Genomic DNA, 16,291 nt, shown 5'->3' on the forward strand with positions numbered 1-16,291 from the left:
ATCTTTATTGTTCAGATTATTACATTTGTTCCTCTTTTTCCCCCCCATAACTCCCCTCCTCCCAGTTCCCGCCCCACCCTCCGCCCTCACTCCCCACCCACTGTCCTCATCCATAGGTGCACGATTTTTGTCCAGTCTCTTCCCGCATCACCCACACCCCTTTCCCGCCCCCCAAGAATAGTCAGTCCATTCCCTTTCTATGTCCCTTATTCTTTTATGATCACCAGATTATTTGTTCACTTGATTCTTAGATTCACTTGTTGATAGATGCATGTTTGTTGTTCATAATTTGTATCTTTACCTTTTTCTTCTTCTTCCTCTTCTTAAAGGATACCTTTCAGCATTTCATATAATACTGGTTTGGTGGTGATGAACTCCTTTAGCTTTTCCTTATCTGTGAAGCTCTTTATCTGACCTTCAGATCTGAATGATAGCTTTGCCAGATAAAGTAATCTTGGTTGTAGGTTCTTGGTATTCATCACTTTAAATATTTCTTGCCATTCCCTTCTGGCCTGCAAAGTTTCTGTTGAGAAATCAGCTGACAGTCTTATGGGTATTCCCTTGTAGGTAACTGAGTTTCTTTCTCTTGCTGCTTTTAAGATTCTCTCTTTGTCTTTTGCTCTTGGCATTTAAATTATGATGTGTCTTGGTGTGGTCCTCTTTGGATTCCTTTTGTTTGGGGTTCTATGTGCTTCCTGGACCTGTAAGTCTATTTCTTTCACCAGGTGGGGGAAGTTTTCTGTCATTATTTCTTCAAATAGGTTTTTAATATCTTGCTCTCTCTCTCTTCTTCTGGCACCCCTATAATTCTGATGTTGGTACGCTTGAAGCTGTCCCAGAGGCTCCTTACACTATCTTCGTATTTTCGGATTCTTTTTTCATTTTGCTTTTCCAGTTGGGTGTTTTTTGCTTCTTCGCATTTGGAATCTTTGACTTGATTCTTGCGCTCCTCTGGTCTGTTGTTGGGTGTCTGTATAATATTCTTTATTTCAGTCAGTGTATTCTTAATTTCTAGTTGGTTCTTTATCACAACATCGAGGGTCTCATTAGATTTCTTGAGGATCTCACTACATTTATCGGCAGTCTCACCAGTCTTTTCGAGGGCCTTACTAAGTTTATCGGCAGCTTCTAGACAGTTCTTGAGAGACCTTAAAAGTGTGGTTTTGAGCTCTATATCTTCCATTTCTGACATTTGCGTCCTGTTTCTTTGTCTCCACATTTTTTTATCTTTTCTTGGTGCACCCCCTAGTGGTCTTTGTGTGCAGTCTTGTTGTAGTTAAGCCTTGATTGTTGTAGTTACTACTGGGGGTGATTTGACCTCCAGGCTAACTGGCTATGAGAGTCAGCTGTGTCTGCAGTGGGAGAGCTTCTGTCCTGGATCTCTAGGGTGGTGCTAATCTAGCGTTTGCCTGAGGCTATCCGGCAAATGGCTCTGCGCAGGGCTTGGGCAGGGCGGGTCCCTGGGGATCTACAGGGCGGGCCAGAGCGAGCAGTTATGGCTGCTCTCAGTTCCGTCCCTAGGGGCTCTGCCTCTCAGAGTCCCAGCAACCGCTGCAAACCTCGGAGAGAAAGCTGCCTTCGAGTTCCGACCGAAACCAGACAGTCCCTCTTCTCCCGTTTGAGTCTGGGTCCCTAGAGACTCGCCCGGATCTGGAGCTCAGAGTCTGAAACTCCCTCCCGATTGAAAACAACAACCGTGCCCTGCGCCGCCAGCCTGCTCTGCGTGTACTCCGCACCTGAGTATTTCACTTCAGCACTGCACCTCCTCTGACTCTGGGTATGATATTCTCTTTCATCCTAGTTGTAGAATTTCCACTCAGCCAGCCTTCTTGTGGTTCTGGATGATGTCCATTCCGTCTTTTAGATGTATTTTTGATTGGTTGTTCGAGGCAGCAATCTCTGGCATTTACCTATGCCGCCATCTTGGTTTCTCCCCCAATCTTTCCTTTTATTAAGTTGTATGAGTTCTCTGTAAATTTTGGAGATTAAACCCTTATCTGAAATAGCATTGGCAAATATGTTCTCCCATGCAGTGGGCATTTTTGTTGTTTTGTTGATGATTTCTTTTGCTGTGCAGAAGCTTTTTATTTTGATGTATTCCCATTTGTTTATTTTCTCCTTAGTCTCCATTGCCCTAGGAGCTCTGTCAGTAAAGGTATTGCTATGACATATGTCTGATATTTTGCTGCATATGGAGTCTTGTAGGATTTTTATTGTTTCCCAGCTTACATTTAAGTTTTTTTTTTATCCATTTTGAGTTTGTTTTTCTGTATGGTTTAAGTTGGTGATCTAGTTTCATTGTTTTTTGCATGTATCTGTCCAAATTTTGCAACACCATTTATTAAAGAGATTGTCTTGACTCCATTGTATGCTCTTGCCTCCTTTGTCAAGTAATAATTGAGCATAATGCTTAGGTCGATTTCTGTATTCTGTGTTCTGTTCCATTGGTCTATATGACTGTTCTTGTGCCAGTACCAGGAAGTTTTGGGAACTGTGGCTTGGTAATATAGCTCGATATCTGGTATTGTGATCCCTCCAATGTTGTTCTTCTTTCTCAGGATTGCTGTGGCTATTTGGGGTCTTTTTAAATTCCAGATGAAATTTTGGGGAGGTTGTTTTAGATATTTGAAATATGCCGTTGGTATTTTAATGGGGATTGTATTGAATCTACGAATTGCTTTGGGTAGTATGGACATTTTAATGATGTTGATTCTACCAATCCATGAACATGGTATGTTCTTCCATTTTTTTATGTCTTCCTCTATCACTTTTTTCAATGTCCTGTAGTTTTCTGAGTACAGGTCTTTTATCTCCTTAGTTAAGCTTATTCCTAGGTATCTTAATTTTTTTTGGTGCAATGGTAAATGGGACTGTTTTTTTTTCTTTTCATTTCTCTTTCCGTGAATTCATTATTGGTGTATAAAAAGGACATAGATTTCTGGGTGTTAATTTTGTATCCTGCTACATTGCTGAATTAATTTATTAGATCTAGTCATTTTTTGATGGAGTATTTGGGGTTTTCTATGTACAGTATCATGTCATCTGTGAATAAGGACAGTTTTACTTCTTCTTTTCTGTTTGGATGCCTTTTATTTCTTCTTCTTGTCTAATCGCTATGGCTAGCACTTCCAGTACTATGTTGAACAGAAGTGGTGAAAGTGCGCATCTCTGTCTTTTTCCTGTTTTCGGGGAAATGAGTTTATTTTTTGCCCATTGAGTATTTTGTTTGCTGTAGGTGTGTCAAGTAAGGCTTTTATTATGTTGAGGTATGATCCCTTTATTCCAATTTTGCTGAGAGTTTTTATTAAGAAAGGGTGTTAGATTTTGTAAAATGTTTTTTCTCCATCCATTGATATGATTATGTGATTTTTGTCTCTCAATTTGTTTATGTGATGTATCAAATTTATTGATTTGCAGATATTGTACAATCCTTGTCTCACCAGAATAAATCCCATTTAGTCATGGTGTATGATCTTTATAATGTAATGCTAGATCCAATCTGCTAGGATTTTGTTGAGGATTTTAGCATCTACATTTATCGAGGATATTGGCCTGTAGTTCTCTTTTTTTGTGGTGTCTTTATCTGGTTTTGGGATTAGGGTAATTCTGGCTTCACAGAGAGAGCTTGGAAGTGTGCCTTCCTCTTGAATTTTTTAGAATAGTCTAAGGAGGATAGGTTTTAGTTATTATTTGAATGCTTGGTATAACTGCCCTGAAAAGCTGTCTAGACCAGGGCCTTTGTTTGCTGGAAGATTTTTGATCACTGCTTCAATTTCTTCGGTGGTTATTGACTTATTCAGGTTTTTTGATTCTTCCTGACTGAGTTTTGGGAGCTTGTATTTTTCTAAAAATATGTCTATTTTGTCTTAGTTGTCTGTTTTGTTGGAATAGAGTTGTTCATAGTATTTTTTTCATAATCCTTTGTATTTCTGTTGGATGGGTTTTTACTTCACCTCTTTCATTTTTGATTTTGTTTATTTGGGTCCTCTCTCTTTGCTTCTTGGTGAGCCTGGATAGAGGTTCTTCAATCTTTTTTATGTTTTCAAAGAACCAGTTCTTGGTTTTTGAGATCTTTTTTATTGTTTTTTTTTTTTTCTGTTTCGTTTATTTCTGCTCTGATCTTTATTATTTCTTTCCTTCTGCTCATACTGGGATTTTCTTGTTGCTCTCTTTCTAATTCTTCAAGTTGCAGAGTTAGATGGTTTATTATCATTTTTTTTTTGAGTTAGGCCTGTAATGCTATGAAATTCCCTCTCAGGATTGTATACACTCTGACCCAAAGATTTTGGATTGTTGTGTTTTCATTGTCATTTATTTACAGGATTTTTTTTTATTTATTATTTGTTGTCTTTGGGAAACCACTCATTGTATAATAGTATGCTATTCAGCCTCCAAGTGTTTGAATTTTTTTGATTGTTGTTACTGTACTTGATTTCTAATTTTATGCCATTGTGATCTGAGAAGATGCTTGGTATGATTTCAATCCTCTTGAATTTGGAGAGACTTTTCCTGTGTCTCTTTGAAAATGTCCCATATGCACTTGAGAAGAATGCATATTCTGTAGTTTTGGGGTGGAATGTTCTAAAGATGTTGATTAAGTCCATCTGATCTAGTGAGTTGTTTAGGATTGATGTTTCTTTGCTAATTTTTTTTGTCTAGATGATTTATCCAGTGATGTTGATGGGGTATTAAAGTCTCCTACTATGATTGTGTTGCTGTCAATCTCTCCCCTGATACCTTCCAGAAGTTTTTTTTAATGCATTTGGGTGCTCCTGTATTAGGTGCATAAATGTTTACCAGAGTTACATCCTTTTGTATCAATACCTTTAGAATTATGAAGTTGCCTTTCTCATGACTTTTATGGTCCTCACTTTGAGGTCTATTTTGTCAGATATAAGTATTGCTACCCCAGCTTTTTTTCCATTTCCGTTTGCCTGATTGATACTTTTCCGTCCTGTCACTTTCAGTCTGTGTGAGTCCCTTGTTCTGAGGTGGGTCTCCTATAGACAGCATATATAGGTCATGTTTTCTTATCCATTCAGTCACTCAATTTCTTTTGTTGTGAGCATGTAATCCATTTACATTTAATGTTATCATTGATAGGTACTTGTTTGTAGCCATTTATGTACTTTATGCCTGTGTTCTTTCCTCCCTTTCTATTTCTTCTTTTTACAGCATTCCCTTTAGCATTTCTTGCATCACTGGCTTGGTAGTGATAAACTCCCTTAGCCGTTTTTTTTTTGTCAGAAATTCTCCTGATTTCGCCTTCAATTTTGATTGATAGTCTTGCTGGATAGAGTATTCTTGGATTCAGTTCTTTGCTTTGCATCACTTTGCATTACTTCCTCCCATTATCTTCTAGCTTGATGTGTTTCTGTTGAGAAATCATTTGATAATCTGATGGGGGATCCTTTGTAGGTAACTCTCTGTCTTTCTCTTGCAGCCTTTAAGGTTCTCTTTGTCGTGAAGATTTGCCATTGTAATTATGACGTGTCTTGGTGTGGGTCTTTTGGGATTCATCTTGCTTAGGACTCTCTGTACTTGTGTAACTTTTTTCTTCTCCATATTAGGGAATTTTTCTGTCATTATTTCTTCAAATAGATTTTCTAATCCTTGCTGCTCTTTTTATCCTTCTGGCAGCCCTACAAATCGTATATGTTGTGTTGTGCCAAATCTCCCTTAGGCTCTACTCCTGCTTTTTAGTTGTTTTCTCCGGTTGCTGTTCAGATTGGGCTTGTTTCTTCACCTTATCTTCTAACTCACTAATTTGGTCCTCTGGTTCTTCTAGTCTACTGTTGAAACCTTCCATGGTGTTTTTGATTGTAGCTATATCACTTTTGATTTCTTCCTGATTTTTGCATAGGTTGTTGACTTTTTCATCCATCCATTGTATGAACAGCACAACCATTACTGTGAATTTTTTTTCTGTCATGCTGCATGCCTCTGTTTCACTTATTTTCTTTCTTGGCGATTCCTATTTTTCTTTACCCTGGGGACTGTTTTGTTGTCTCCCCATTCTAACTATCACCAGAAAGTTCAAACACTGAGTTGCAGGGGCCTGGGCCATGTGCAGTGGGAATTTTGTGTCACCCGTGTGTCACTGAAGAGATCCAACACCAAGACATGTGGCTACTGTGGGTTGGTGGGAACCACGCTCGCCCAGGATCAGAGTCACTGGCACTCATATGGCCTCGTGCACGCACCTAGAATCAGGGACCTTGCCTGCGCCATGCTGAAAAAGAGACCCTGTTGGTGTGTCTCCCAGTGCATGCCAGGAGTTAGAGACCCCTGTGCCCATGCTGAGAATTGAGTATCAGAGTCTCTGTTGCTTGGTGAGGCCTCACGCCAAGAATCAGGGTCCCTGTGTATGCATGCACCGAGATTTGGAGTCACTGGCTCTTAGTATGCATGCACTGGGAATCAGGGATCTCAGACACGCGTGATAAGAAACAGAGTCAAGCAGGGATGGGAGGTAAGAGATTAACTGAGGACTTGTGTGCATGCATATAAGCATAACCAATGGACACAAGACACTGGGAGCGGGGGTCGGGGGTGGGGTGAGGGCATGTGCTGGGGAGAAGGGGAGGTCGGGGGAAAGTCAATGGGGGCAAAAAAAGGAGACATATGTACCACTATCTGTAATACTTTAAACAATTAAATTAAAAAAATAATAATAAAAATGAAAAACAGAAAGAAACAGAGTTAAGTCAGTGGTGCTCAGTTCTGCCTCTCATGTGGAGAATCAGGGTCTCATATAGACAGACAAAAAAGAGGCACATGTGATCCTCCCAATGGACAGGTTGTTCCAACTCAGGGCTGCACATCTGCTCCAGTTGGGCACTGGTCATGTGTGCTAGGGTGAGGCAGAGATGGAGGGCGGTGAGACATAAGGTCGGACTAGATGGTCTGGAATCCACACAGGTGAGTCTGCGTCCTGTGGAAATATACAAGCATATTCTCTCCCCCAGGTTAAAAGTGCATCAGGTCCCTTCCAGGCTCCTATAAGCAAGTCTCTCCATTTGACGAGGGCTTTAGGTTTATAATACAGGTAATAAAAGAAATGGAGAACCATGAGCAGAGGGGTGAGACGGGGGTCTGGATGGCTACGAGGAGGGGCCTGGAGGGCGGCCGTGTAGGGGTGGCTGCCTGAGGTGGAAGAGAGTTGGGACCTGACTGGTAGCGAGAAGGTGGGCGAGAGGAAGGTGATGGGCAAGGCGATGGCCAGGGAACACCTCCATTAACTACTCTTTAGTCTGAACCAGAATTTGGGTTGAAATTAGATGTGTGAGAAGTGGATCTTGATGTCATGGAGCCCAATCCAGGCTGGCCCATATGCAGTGAATTCTGTCGCCCACTTCCCCAGGACATGACTTCTCTATTTCTTTGTCCAGGAGGAATATATTTATTTTTCCCTAGTGTTTATGCTGTGAGTCTCACATTTACTGGAATTTCTCTGAACTGCTGTGTATTTTTCTTCTTCACTCCTATCATCATTTTCCAGGGCTACCCGGGCTTTGTACTGGGCACTTGATTCAATTTCTTCTGCTAATTGGTTTGCTCTTGCTTCTCGTTTTAAAAATTCTTCTGAATTATCCCTTTCCAAGGGCACCGTATATGAAGATAAACTGCTATCATATGTAGACACTACACCATGATGTTCTTCATTATATCGAAACATATCATTGGGATCCCATCCATTAGAGACGTCATTTTCCAAAGCCTCTAGCTCCTCACTGGTAGTGAGTTCCCCTGCATCCCAGGGCTCCAGGTCTTTCTCTTTGTGTTCACCGTTCACTTTAGCACTGATAGCTGAGTCAGTAAAAGCATCTCTTCTTGCATAACTGGAGTCCATATCTTTAAACTGTACCACAACGAAGTCTGAACACTTAAATAAAATACTCTCCATTATTTCTTCATGTTTTGGCCTTGAACTGGATTCTTTTGATCTACATTCCTTTGCCCAATGGAATCCTTTCCGATGTCGGGGACAAACAGTTTTTGGAGGATTAGTATGGGTCCCTGATGTATTTCCAGGCTGTCGACGAGCTTGCCATCTGGCTTGAGTATTATTATTTTTATTTGGGCATTCTCTGCGAAAGTGCCAAGATAAGCCACAAGAGTAGCAGTACATATTTCTTTTATTACCTGTATTATTGCTGCCTGTTCGGGTGCCAAATGCTGGGGTCCAACCCCAGCAGGTCCAGGGGTTCCCAAAGGGGTGGACAGAGTCGGCGAAGAAGGAATGACATGGAGACAGCCTTCAGCTGATCAGCAGCCTAGCCAGGATCTCTAGCCAAGTTCTGGTGTTTATTGTCTTGTTGTTTTTTTTGTTTGTTTTGTTTTGTTTTTATTATTAGTTAAGGTATTACAAATGTGTCCTCATCCCCCCCATTAACCCCCAACCTCCCCCCCCCCCACACACAAACTCATGCTCCCATATTGTCTTGTTACATCTGTATTTATACCAGTTGATTTTAATCCTGTCAATTTCTATTGCAAAGGTTAGGGGGTTTCTTATCTCCATTCCAGGGAGTAAAGATTATGTAGCTTAAGCATGATTGTTTATAGTTAAAGTGATTAACTACCTGCCTGGCACTTAGTTAAGGGGTTTTATCCCCTCCCTAACTTCAGGGAAAAATCCCTACCTGGGGAGACAACCTTTCTCGGAGAGGTGACCTTGGTTAAAACACAGTGCTAAGGGGAGCAAACATATTAAGAACAGTATGCTATATATGCCAGGTCCCTTGAAACATATGCTGTGCAGATGTTTCTTTCCTGCAGTGACTGTGTCAAGCAGCAAGGATGGACCAGCTGCTGGAACTCTCTCTCTCTCACACACATACCACATTCATCCACACACTCCTTTATTGCTCCCTCACTCTCTCACACTCTCTTCCTCCTACCTTCTTATTGGTTGCCATCTTTTTCTTATGCTGAGATTTTTGTCTTTTTTTTCAGTTGCAAATCAGTAGCTGTGTGACAAGACTGCTCTTTCCAGGTAAATGTGCTCAAAATCATTGAGACATTGTGTTGCTGCATGAATAGTGTGCAACTTGATGGCAAAACCAGGCCATTGAAGGTTACGTGAGCCCAGAGCATTTGTCCCATGTCAGAAGAGAGTGTTGTGTATATTAGTGTCAGGAGGGTGTTAGGCCAGACCTGGAGCTTATGCTCTGCTCCCAGATAAGTACCCATATTAGTGGCAAGATGTGGAGGGATTGCTGCTGGGAGTGTCTGGTGAGGTGAACCCACCACAGGGAGATCTTAGCAAAAACATCACATTCTCTATGTGTGGCAAGGATTTCCTACTGTTGAAAAGTCTAGGTCATATTAGAAACTATGAATGGAACAGCACCCATGATGGCCTAAAGAGAAGAGGTGTTTCTGGACTTTCCTGACCACATGACCCTCCCTGATTTGAGTTTGATTGTGCACAGGCAGGAGCTTTTGATAATGAGAGGGACCATGCTGTGACCTGTCCGAAGGTCAGACTTTACCCTCTAGCACAGAGGTCCTCAAACTTTTTAAACAGGGGGCCAGTTCACTGTCCCTCAGACATTCCACACATGCTCACTGCGGGCCCGGGAAGAGTCTGCTGCTAAGCAGGACAGGCGGTGGCGGCAAAAACACCCGGCGGGCCAGATAAATGTTTTCGGTGGGCCGCATGTGGCCCACGGGCCATAGTTTGAGGACCCCTGCTACCAGATACATTTTATAGGTTTTCCTACCATTTGATTCTGTGCAATTGTTATTAGTGGAAGTGGGGTGTCCACTAGTGGAAGTGGGGAATACCTTTTCCACACGGCCCTGGGGGTAGGGTTCTTATGATAGCTTTAGAAAATGAATTTTCTAAGACTTGTACAGGAGAATGATTGAATTTTATTTGCATGGAGTTATGTCCCTCAGGTACAAAAGTCCCATGTCCTTTAAACTGGACCTGGAAAAGGTGCAGCTGGGGATTCAGCAGAGCCAGAAGCAAAGCCAGTGCCCGGAGTTTCCATTCCACGGTGGAGTAAGTCCTGCAGAGCATCAGGCTGGTTGTAATCCATTAGTTCCCTGAGTGTGGGCCATGTGGGCCAATGCAGGGGAGCAGGCCCTCTACCCAAGAGAGCCAGGAGCGCTAGAGGGCGAGAGAGGGAACTCTTTTTCCGGGAGCTTATGTAGCTCAGATTTGGTGCCATTTCAGGGCCACGTCTATTCTGGCCAATGACCTGCTCTCAGGTGTGACTGACAAGTACCCACCTCTCCTATGGCATTCAGACTTACTGGGCATGCTTCTATTCTTTCTTTGTCCATTCCCTTCCCCCAGGATCTGTGGGGAACAGACCTGGAGTGTGTGGAACTCCAGTCTGGCATAAATGTCATGCCTATATTATCAGGCCTTCCCTTTGCTCCATTCCTGTCAATTAATTAACCACTGGGGTAATTATAACAGTATCACAGTGACATTCATGCCTGCTACGTTTACTGTGTTTTAAATTGTATTTTCCTATTACTGTCCACTTTCAATATTAGTTTGTATTACTGTCAGGTGTATAGCATAGTGATTAGAAAATCATACACTTTACAAATTGTTGCCCCCAATATTTCCAGTACCCTCCTGGCACCATGCATAGTTATGACAATATTATTGACTGTGTTCCCTATGCTGTACTTTGCATCTTAGTCACTATTTTCTAACTACCAATTTGTATTTTCGCCTTTTTTTACCCAGTCCCACAAACCCCTTCCACTTTGGCAACTATAAGTCTTCTTATTTGAGTCCGTTTCAATTTTGTTTGCTCATTAACTTGTTCTTTAGATACTACAAACAGGTGAAATCATATGGTATTGGTCTTCCTCAGTCTGACTTATTTCCCTGAGCATAATACCCTGTGGGTCCATCCATGCTGTCACCAATTATATCTGCTACTTTTATGGCTCATGGAAATGAGGCTGCCTCCCTGTCTGCACCCCACCTGCTGCCCTCTCCCCGAGGAGAAGAGCATGAGCCAGTGAAGAGTTTGGGGGCTGCACTTCTAGAAACAAAAGAACTAAAGTCATTTCCAAATTCCACACAATGCTGTTCTAGAGACCCAAGTGATACAATTCAAACAGAGTGTAACCAGCAGTAGAAATAAAACACAAATACTTTGGCAAAATCTGAAATCTGGGCTTTGTGGGTTCATGTGAAGGAGGGTGTGGATATTCCATTCAGATAAAAGTCAACACTGTCAGTTTCACTTGTGTTCAGGTGCCAGAACCTGTATTATTCCCAATACCTGGCACTTAGTACGTGCACAATCAGCATTTGTTCACTGATTGATGGAAAAACTGTGCTTTCCAGTCCTACTGCAGAGAGCAGCCCTTTCTAACTGAAAAGGCAGGCAGAGCCCATGGTGGTCAGCATGCAGTCTGAGCCTTGAGGCCAGCAGTGAGGAACAGGCTGAGGGGACAAAGGCTCCTGAGTGACCAGCAGTCAGTGGACTCTGAGCACATGGTGGGGACACTGGGCTGGATGTGAGGGTGGAGCTGGCTCTGCCCAGTGAGAGATGGGGCCAGGTGTTCTGCAGACACCCTGCCGCCCTGTCCTCCAGGGCCCTGCATGGGGCCAACACAGTCCTGGTCCCCCAGTCACCCTGTGCCAGACATAAGCTGGGTGGCAACTCAGTGACCAGGCCCTGCTGGAACCTGGGCACTCTGGGTGTCCTCGGTGGGAGGGATATGCAGAAGTGGGAGCTCAGACCAGTGTGGTCTGTGGGGCGCAGGGTTGGTGGACTCTGAGGATGCTCAGTGGTCAGCAGGGATGTGAAGAAGGGGCAGCCAGGAGACCTGAAGCGAAGCTCGGCCCTGAGCTCAAAGGAGGGCAGAAAAGGGCAGGGAGAGAAATTCAGCCCAGGAGGGAATGAGGAGCTTCTCAGGACTTCCCTCCCTCCTCCACCCCTGTCTCTCCTCACCAGCCCCCAGCCCCCCACCCTGCCACCCCCTGGTTGCTGGAGAACAATGACCCGCTCAGGAGGGCCCTCCTCTCCCCTGTGCGGTGGGGCCTCCTGAGCTGCAGCCCAGGCTGTGCCTGCTTGGTGCCCAGCACCCACGTGCTAGTCCTTTCCTCTCAGCTCGTAACACAGAGGAAGAAGTAAGACCTTCACACTGAGCCCAGGACCTGAGAGATTCATGTTTTCTCCTAATGGTGCTCCTCTCTGCCCTGGCAGAAGGGCCGGCCCTGTGGGTGCAGGTGTGGCCCAGAAGGAGCTGGGAACAGCTTTGCATGAGGTTTGGGGGGTGGTGGGGGAAGGGGAAGAGGAGGAAATAGAACAGAGAAGAATTGTGCTATTGGCCTTCTGAGCCTCTGAATGAGGGTCAAAGAATAAACAAATCATCTGAGAGACATTTATTTGGTTGCTGGCACCACCTCCCTCCCCGCAGTGTGATCCTGGATTAGCTCCAGAGAAGATGGTCTGTGTTCTGCAGTTGGAGGCTTTCCATGGTTTCCTTTATCCAGGGAAGGAAACTGGCGACTTTGGTGTAGACTCCCGGTGGTGTCCCATCTTTGGGTCCATGGGAGACAATGCCCTGGATCTCATTTCTACACAGGAGAGGCCCCCCGGAGTCCCCCTGTGGACAGAGAGAGGGAAGAACTGAGTAACTTCTCCTGGTCCTGCCCTCGACCCCTCATCCCAAGCCCCTCTCAGAGAAGGCTGCCTTGCATGGTTTCCACCTTGGAGATAAGCAGACAGTCAGGTCCCTGTGATCCCCTGAGCCTGGATATTGTTACTGCTTCACTTCACCTGAGATGGCAGTTCCCTCTGCTCCCCCATGTCCTTGATCCTCTGACTATGAAGGTGCTGCAGGACTGTGGCTGCAGCCTACTGTGTAAGGACCCGAGAGCAGGTAGGTAGGGCTGACACTTGGCATGGAGAAGGAGCCCATTAACCAAGAAGGAGCCCCTTACCTTGGAAGCCACCAAGTATAACTACTGCACACCCTGGGAATAGTTATCTAACTGCTGTGTCCCGGCGTGGGCCAGTATTACAGATTCACCATCTGGAGGAGCACCATGTTTAGAGTGACCAGAGGCCCTTGTAGCCTCTCATAGGGCCTATTCCTCTCAGCTCTGGTGGCTCTCCTCTTTTCCTCTTGGGGAGAAAGATCATAGCCTAGAGGGTGAAGGATTCCGCCCCTTCCTCAGGTCCCAGTCTGTATCCAGACATCCCTCTTCCCATAGCCAAGCTGAGCAGCTGTTCAGTATCACCTTAAAGGAAGACTTCTTTTCTTTTGGGTCCCCCACACAGAGTTGAATGGTCCTGTTGTAATTACGCCTTGAGTGTTCACACTCCTCATCCTTCTGCAGGGTCAGCTCTACCTCCTGCAGAGTGTTTGAGCCAGGGCCGCTTAGTGTGACCCGCCCCCAGCCGGCCACAGTGCACCTCTGTCCTGGCCTCGGCAGGTCCTTGCCCCTGGGCAGTTGGTGGGGCTTCACAGCATCAGTTTGCTTGATGTTTCTCTTTAGCTGGTGGGGAAGAGGCAAGGGAGCCCAGGTCAGCCAGTGCCTCTGGGCCTGGAAACCATGATGGGACCCCTGAGTTACTGTAACTAGTCAGGTGACTGCAGTGGAAGGAGAGGAAGGGACAGGTCACAGTCAGAAGAGAAACAATGAGATCTCAGAACTGCAAATGCAGCAGGTTTCCTCACCTGCAGTAACATGATGTCATTGGTGATTTTACGCTTATCATAGTCTGGGTGTGGGATGGCTGTTTTCACTGGGATCTTCTGCTTGTTCTTCTCCCGCTTTTTGATGTTGTGGGCACCCAGGGTGACTGTGATTGAGCTGCACAGAGAACAGAGTGGGTGAGTTTGGAGAGAGATCGATCCCAGGGATTATGGTGCAGGGCATAGGGCCAGGGACTTGGTGGTTCTGCTTCTCAATGACACTGAGGTCAGGGAGCTGGGAGCTCTCTGTTGCCCTCAGGAAATGTCATGAAATTGCTTGCATTTGCATTTTGACCCTAATGCATGTGTTCATAGTCCACCGCTGCTTTATTTGGCCAGTGTGGTTGTTCTATTCTCAATTGTGTTCCTTGCTGTCACCTCTGACCCTGTGAGCCCAAAGATTACCTGTCCTATTTCTCAGGCTCTCATTGCCCGGTCATGTTCTCTGACGGCTCCTCTGATGAGGTCTCATGGGCTTGAGTTACCAGGAGCCTGGGGAGCTGCCCTGGGCTGCAGCTCCTGGGATGAAGGACAGGGTCCCTCTAGGGGTCTCAGGAGGTGTAGCCTGGCTGCAGTCCCTTACCGTCCATTGCAGTGAGCAGCTGTCAGAACAAAGTTGTCTCCCACAAGGACACCGCCACACCTGGACTTTTCCCCCTTATCTCGAATGTGAAGGAAGGCCATGTAGGGTCTGGAGTGGGGCTTGGCTTCATGTCCCCCGATGATCTCCCCTGAAGGAAAATTCTGTTGTACTTTTGTGGTACCCCCTACTCCCCCCCCCCCCCCCCCAGTGCACCAGGCAGGCATTGGCTTGATGACTTATATGGCTGGCCACTTGGGAGCCTAGGGTGGCATAGAGTTGGGAGTAGGTAGTGAGTAGGTAGTGAGGGGCCTCCACTTTCTCATCTGGAAAAGGGAACAGCAGCAGGCTGGGTCTGTGACTTTGCCTGGCACATAGTTGCAGGTGAGAATACAGGACTCAGGAACAGGGAAGGCCTGGAGGCTCCTGAAAATTCCTCTCCTGACTTCGCTTGGTGTTGGGTGAGCTTCTGAGGCCCCTGTGGTGCTGTGATGTCCAGGGCAGTGTGCTTTGCAGTGTCTAGGACTTAAGCTAAGGGATCTAGATGCTGACACATGAGGAGTTCCCGGTAAGTGTTTGTTAGCTGCCTGGCAGGGTTGGCCCCCAATGGGCCTCTGGAGTTGGGTTGGTAAGGCCAGTGCTGTGGGATTCTGGAAAGCAGAGAAGTTTGGGGCTGCCAACCTCACTGGCTCATCCTTTAAGGAGAGGACCTGCTAAAGGCCTGGGGATAAAAACAGAGCTGGAGAAAGGGACTGAGATGGAGCAGAGGAAACAGCAGTCTTCTGGGGACAGTGACCCCACCAACTGTGGGGTCTGCTGAGCTCTGGGCTTCTCTCCTAAGCAGGCCCTGAGGACAGCACCTGTCTCATCACAGACATGGAAGCCAGGATGCTCTGTCCTCTGCAGTTTCCCAGCCTCTGCCATGCACTTCTAGGAAGTTCCACTCTCCACCTGGCACAGGTAAGGTCTGGGGAGGGCATTGTGCCCCCCAGCTTTTCTTGAGAATAGGCTTCTGTCTTGTAATGTCTGCCTGTAGCTCATCCAGCATCATGTGTGTGGGTCTGAGATGGGATGGGAGCTGGGCTTCAGAGCATTCCTGGTGGAGAGCTGGGTCAGGGATGTGCAGAGGGCCAGGAGGTCTGTGCTAATGTGGGATGGGTTGGGCCTGTGAGGGTGGGGATGGTCACTCACCTGCCTCTGCCGAGGGGTGTAGGAAAAAGGCCAGCAGGAGCACGAGCAGGGGTGGCTGCATCTTCCCAGGAAGACTGCTCAGGTCGGAGCTGCTGGTGGTTCTCTGTGCTCTGTTTGCACGCCCAGAAGAGGAAGGAAGTGTCGGTGGGCTCTGTTACCTGAGTCCCCCTCTGGTTTTATAGTGCTTCATCTGAGAAGGTTTTCTATGAAGCATCCCCGCCCTCACACCTCCTGCCTGATGATGGTCTCTGTGTGGTTGTGTGAGAAGTATGCAGTGACCACATCAGTACCCACAGCTGATGACTCAGAGCAGACCCTAAGCAGACTCCAGCCCCAAACAGGAACCCAAGGGTTCAAGGTGGGGCCTGTGGCATGTGGTATTGATCAGTGGAGGTACTGGAGCCCAGAAACCTGAGTCCCTATTCATAGAATTCCCAGTGCCTCATCTCCATGCTACTAAGTCCATAAGGGTAATTTCTTTCGCACATGTGTTTAGGCCCTTCTCTGTCCAATGGCCAAACATAGTGGAGATGTGTCTCCTTCCTTTATAGCAGCGATTTTCAACTTTTTTCATCTCATGGCACATGAACTAATTACTAACATTCTGTGGCACACCAAATATATATTTTTTGCAGAGTTCACAAAAAAATAGTTTTACTTTTGATTGATTTAAAAAAAGTAATTAAATATCCTTTTTGCTCCAACGTGACTTAAAAAAAATATATCAGGTGCCTATCCTTGTATATAAGAATTTCTGGTACCAAAAATTAACTAATCACACACAACCATATTAGCAATGTGACCAATAAAATGAAACTTTATTATATGGCC

The 16,291-nt window shown here is 45.5% G+C and overlaps 1 protein-coding gene and 1 pseudogene across 1 annotated transcript in view; both read right to left on the bottom strand.

Moving 5' to 3' along the window:
- The window catches only part of LOC132241153 (granzyme B(G,H)-like), a 99,332-nt gene that overhangs the window by 39,324 nt on the left and 43,717 nt on the right, over positions 1–16,291 (bottom strand). The gene's annotated exons all lie outside the window — the stretch shown is intronic.
- Positions 12,356–15,689, bottom strand: LOC132241179 (granzyme B(G,H)-like; annotated as a pseudogene).

The sequence above is a fragment of the Myotis daubentonii genome, chromosome 1 (genome assembly GCF_963259705.1).
Source record: "Myotis daubentonii chromosome 1, mMyoDau2.1, whole genome shotgun sequence".
NCBI lineage: Eukaryota > Metazoa > Chordata > Mammalia > Chiroptera > Vespertilionidae > Myotis > Myotis daubentonii.